Consider the following 6,000-nt stretch of genomic DNA (forward strand, 5'->3'; position numbering starts at 1 on the left):
AAAGATTCAAATCTGTGTCATTGAAATAGCTGCCTAAGAATGAATGCTCTCATACAACACAACAGGGATATAAAATTACTGAACATTTTTCAGGAAGTAATATGCAACTACCTGTTAAAATTTTAAAGCATGTGTCTTTGAGCTCACAGTTAAGTCATGTATATAACCATGAATCCATCTAACCATACTACACTTGTTCAGCTTGATGACAGACGGCAGAACACACAAGATTGCTCGGGTAGGAAGAGGCTGCTGACCAAGGGCAGACCCTGAGGTTGGAGAAATGGGCACGGCAGCTCTGGAATATCTGCCTGCACTGAGCCCAGCTTGGCCACCCAGAAGGCCCCTGCCCCAGGCCTCACAATCTCCCTGCTGGCCTGGTCACCAAACAAGGTTAAACACACAGTCCCAGGCATGTCCCATGGAACCCGAACTTAGACCTGTCAAAAAATCAGTAACAACTGAAAGTATTTTCTAAGCAACACAGTTCATTTCTTATGAGCATGTTAAAGAGAGTTAACATGTTATCAAAGTAGTTTTAATCATCTCCCCAGTGTGCACACATGGAGAAGCAACTGCTCGGAAGCTCAGAAATGTGAGAATGAGGATGCCCTCAGCAGGCACAGAAGATGAAAGGTAGCTGGACTGAGCTCAGAGATTAATACCACTCAGCATCAAGCAGTTAAACAGGTTAACCCAGGTCGTTTTTCCAATCAGCTGTAATGACAAGTTCTACAAGGATATGCTGGAGGTTTATGCGAGCAAAACTTGTCTATTGCAATAACATTGCCGTAGGTGCAGTGTGCTGCACGTGGATCATTCGCAGCACAAGAAGAGACTCTCCATCATGACACTAGGATGCCTTGCACCTTACCAAAGGCTAGGAATGGAACTCAATTGTTAAATTGTGTCTTAAACATCTGTGAGAAAAATGGCACTTTCCATAAACTCTGTCTGCACCTCTGGATCAGGAGTGAGCCAGCAGACGACTGCTACAGCAAGTTTGGCTTTGAGATCATTGAGATGAAGAAGAACGACTAGAAGAGGATAGAACCTGATGGTGCCATTGCTTCAGGAAAACCTCCTAGTGCCTTCTGGGTATAATTCAGAGGTGCAAAAGACAGACAAGGAGACAAACTACAAAGGAACTTCTTGCCCTTGCTTGTGGCCAAATAAAAAGAGAAGTCCGTTAATCCTTCCGCTCTTTGTTAAGCTTTCCCTTGTTGTTCTCTTGTTCTTGGTGTTTGTCCTGCTGCTTCCACTAAAAGTTTTAATCATTTCAAGGGCTTTTTAAAATACTCATGTTTGGATTGTTTGAGTTCTCCCATTTTTGTGAGATGGTTGGATTGAAGAAAGAAGTCCTGTTGACTTTCATAGTTAAAATGCATAACCCCAAATTTTTGGGTATCAAATGATTTCAAATTTTTTAACCTTTAAAAAAAATTCCTGCTTTCACATTTGAATGCAGAGTCTATAAGTATTGTTTATTTCAGGTGACAAAAAGATGAAGCAGCTGTATCTTTTTCTCTGATTCATAGACAAGTTTGGCGTGTTTGTGGTGCTGATATGTTTGTGGTTTTAAAGACTGTGTGTGGGAAACTTATCCCTAGGCATTGCCTTCACCCCATCTTTAGTCCTTCTGAGCATGCTCAGGGATTGGACCATTGTGATTGTGTAAGAAATGTCAAGGTTATTTAGATTTTTAAAGCAATTGATTTTTTTCTTCTTGTTGATGGGTGGGGCAGTTTGAGCAGATAGTGTTATGCACTGGTCCAAGTATTTGAGTTAAACTGCTTTCTTGTTAAACAGTAGACAGGTTGTTAGCAGGTTTGTTCTTCCCATTATTGTTAGTAGAGGCATTAATATTTAGAGTGTGAGCTGGTGTCAGGGTTTATGTGAGTGGCTGCCAAACCTCATGCAATTATGGACACAAGCAATCTAGCATTTGTGATTGGTTTGTTGTCTAGTGCTACGATTGGTGGTGTGAGTGTTTCACCCATCCAGGGATGGAGCCAGAATATGATGTATTGGTGGGAAAGAGATATCTCTCTCTCTCTTGCTGGTTAGTGCTTTGCTGTTTGCAGCCGGCCATGAATGGCAGCCCGCCATGCCACCCTGCCACTTGGAGCCAGCTACGTATGGACTGAAACCTCCAAAATTGTAAGAAATAAAACTTTCCTTCTTTCATGTTGGGCCTCAAGTATTTTGTATCAGCAAGGAGAATGAAAAGTAGTTAAGACATTGGCAAGATTAAATTGTTTTTAAACATCCAGCTAGAGATAATAGTCTTTCAGTGATCTGAAGAGTCCTGTTGTGATTTAGTTTTTCTCCTGTCCTTTTTCTCCAGGAAGCCCAATCATACCATAGGTAGTATAAGTTGATGACCTTACAAGTTAACACACCTAAATAACCCCGAGGAAGAAATTTTTTTTTCTGGGACATATTTTAAAATACTTAGAAGAAAGCTTAGATGGACTTGTGGCACAATAAATGCATTTAATGTAAACTAATACAGGCTGTTAAAAATGTTGCCAGTGAGTCGTTTATTAATAGGAAAGAATATTGAGACAGTATTTTGTGAGAATAACATAGTTGTGATGGTCCATATCTATTGGAGAATATTCTAAATTTGCTTATTCTCTGTGCCTACATGTTGAATTTAAGGACTTAAGATAAGAGGAATAGAGAAACAAATGGCTTCTATTCTGGAAAGTAGAATCATAAACTGTTCATGGTATAAATATCCCTGTGACCTCCTCTACTGACAGAAGTGGTTTTATGCTAGATCATTATCTGGCATAGATAATGTAGAGTGATTCTGACAGGTTGAAAACTTTTTTAAAGTAAGACATCTGAAACACTCATTTTTTCCTGCTATTGTACAATCTATACATTTGTAATTTTTTTGTTAGTTGCTCAAGAAATGTTTTTGTTAGGCTTAAGAGCAATGTGCAAAGTTTGAGTTTTCTGTGTTTTGGCTTTAAAAGGAAGTTGGATTTGTAATATTTATCCTCACATGTAAAAGTCTCATCTCCAAATAAGTTACATGGCAAAATTACTTTATCGAAAGTGTATACAAACTTTCCAACCTTAAGTTTTAAATTTGAAATGCGAAAGTATAAAATAAAATAGACTTCAGTGGTCTTGAGCATGAAGAAAAGATTTATGAAGGAAAATGGTTGATGGTTCTAATCTTAGTGAAAATGTAGAAAGACCATGCTGGCTGGTATTTGGTGTTACTTTCTTAATCTAAATCCAAGCTTAGAAGAAATGTTTCACATTAAATACCTTTACCTTCATAGGTAAGTTTCAGTTTGCTCTTGCCAAGAGAAGAGTGCTTTTGAGTTACAGAAAGCATAACTAGCATGAAGAATTCTGCATGTTGTAAACGTCCAGGTATCAAAATAGATTTTGATATATAAATGAAATTTCTGAGACCACATTGCTTCCATTTCTATAACTATTTCACCTGGACTATCGAAGCAGTCCTGTGAATGTATCCCTAAATGTGGTTATGAAAACCAAATAGCTGCCTTGAAATTAAGTACATGATATTTAAAGGCTGAAGAAAAATATTCAAGTTTTCTGTTTTAATGTCCTTTTAAAGTCAAAAGACAGAAAACTCAATATTCAAGATGAGCAGGTTTCCTGTCTTACAGAGTTTCTTTTTCCACACTAGTCAATGACTTAATCTAAAGTCTTAGTGTTTCTAAGGGCTTCATTGTTCTTTATTAAGCTGGTATTACATAATTCTATTCACTTGCAGAAGGGAAGCTATGAAAAAAGATGTGGGCACTAGTTCATCTGTCTTTGATTAAGACTAATGTCCAATATTGACTTGATTATTTTGACAAATGGTAAAAACAATCTTTGATATAAACCAACAATTCTATTAACTAGATGATCACAGGCTATATCCATCATACTTTTCAAAATAGATCGTTTTTACTGTAGGACAAGTAGATTAAAGTTATACCATGTAATATGGTGTATTTAGGTCTGTAAATGAGAATCTGTAGAGAAGTCTATGCAATATACTGTTGGCCTAAATTAGTTTTCATTTGGAGAAAAGACTGCTAAAATACCTCCAAATACCTCTACAATACCTTGTCAGTTGAAAAGTCCTTCAAAAAGAGAACTCTTAAGAAACCATGGTTTGTGGTGTTGGAAAAGAAAAACTTACTTACTATTTGAAAGGAATAACTTTAAAAATACTTTAATAGTTAAGTTTACTTAATGCAGTTAAAAATTAATTTTTTTCAATTTCAACATTGCCATCACATCTGAAATAAACTTATGTGATATTCTGTAAAAAAAGAAATGATCTTGTTTTGGCCCTTTGTGATTTTTCTTCTTTTAACAGATCGAGGACCTAAAAAGTGGAAGTGGTCTGGGCAGTCCTGACAGCTGAGAGCCCCTGTTGGTAACACTGATTATCTTTCTGGTGCCTAACACCTGAAATCCTTTTGCATTTAGGGAACTGTCCAGATGTGAATGGGGTGGGGGGAGCAGGCAGAATCCACCTCCCATCAGAGAAGCTGATAATCATTGTAAGTACCCTGACACCTACATTAAGCCAATAACACGCACCTGCCCCAAATTCTGAATCTGATGCTAAAGGTGCAAAGAAGGTGAGAGAGCGGAAAGTGACTGCAGTGGTGGGAGTAGTGGTAGTTGACCCAATGTAGAGTTCAGTGGATGCGTGGCGTCCTGGGGGGTCCTATGTACTCACTACCATTGACATAGAGGCATGATTTCTGATACTACCCTGGCTGAACAGTTTCCTTTACATTTCCAGCCTGGTTCTCCAGGCCTCCTGCTAAATCTCTAAGCTCTTAAATATCTTATCATTAAATCTGCAAATGAGCCAGCACTGGCCTCTGTAGCTGTAATTAAGAGCTAGAGCGAGATACCAGCCCATTGTGGTCATTAGGAGCTAAGAAAGCCTGCAGTTTGTTGAGAGATGTGCAGCCCATGAATAATCAGAAAAATAGGACTGAGTTAAAATAGCACAGAGACATTGCTCTGTGTCCATTTGATTGACCAGCTCTCACAGCTGGCTAATGTGCAGTGGGTGGGGTAAGGCGGCTTAGTGATCCACTGTTGCCAGGCTGATATGCCTTTTTTTTGTATGTCTACATTGGTTCAAAATGCTCAACAGCTCAAGAGAAGAAAAGGTTGTGGCTTCATAGTGTGTGCTGTGCTGCTTACAGCCTACACAGATCAACTTGCTGTAATGGAAATTGCATTGGAAAGTCAGCTTTCCAGTTGCTAAAACACAATATCCTCCATCCACAACTTAGAAGATGAGAGGTTTAATTTGGCTCACAGTTACAGGAATTCTGTCCATGGTAAGTGAATTGGAAAGCAAGAACACTTTGGCAACAGGGCATAGTGGAACATAGCTACTTAGTTTATAGCATCAAGGAAACAGACCATGGGAACAGAGCCAGAGAGGAAGAACAAGAGAGCAGATATAAATCCCAAGGTCATACCTTCATGACAACCCAGACACACCCAGAAGGGTGTTTTTTAATTTACATCACCTAAGTGACTGCCAAGCAAATCAAACTGATGATTTATTAATCAAAGTTCCCTAAAGTTAGCACCATAATATATAAATGCTCAAGCTGTATTAGATGTGAAAATTTTTGCTTGCTTTTAATTATATTTTGGGTGGTGGTTCACAGGCACACACATGTACTTAGAAATTTCTTTTCACAGTGCAAAAGGTTACATGAGCCCTTTCTTAGAAAAAGCTAGAGAACAGTTTCTTAGTTATTTCTTGCCCCAGCTTCCTCCTCACTCAGCACTCAGAGTGATCTTTGGAAACGTGAAATATTACATCACATCCCTGCCATCCAGGGGCTTCCAGTTGTAACCCAGATGTCTTTTTGCATCCTGACCACAGGCACAGGTTCTCGAATGTGCCAACTGCCTCACCTCATTGCCACGGCTCTGAGCTTAGTTGGGCCTCTTGCAGTCACTCTGACCTCCTCA

The sequence above is a fragment of the Cavia porcellus genome, unplaced genomic scaffold (genome assembly GCF_034190915.1).
Source record: "Cavia porcellus strain 051 isolate PalLab524CR breed Dunkin Hartley unplaced genomic scaffold, mCavPor4.1 scaffold_7, whole genome shotgun sequence".
In the NCBI taxonomy this organism is placed as follows: Eukaryota; Metazoa; Chordata; class Mammalia; order Rodentia; family Caviidae; genus Cavia; species Cavia porcellus.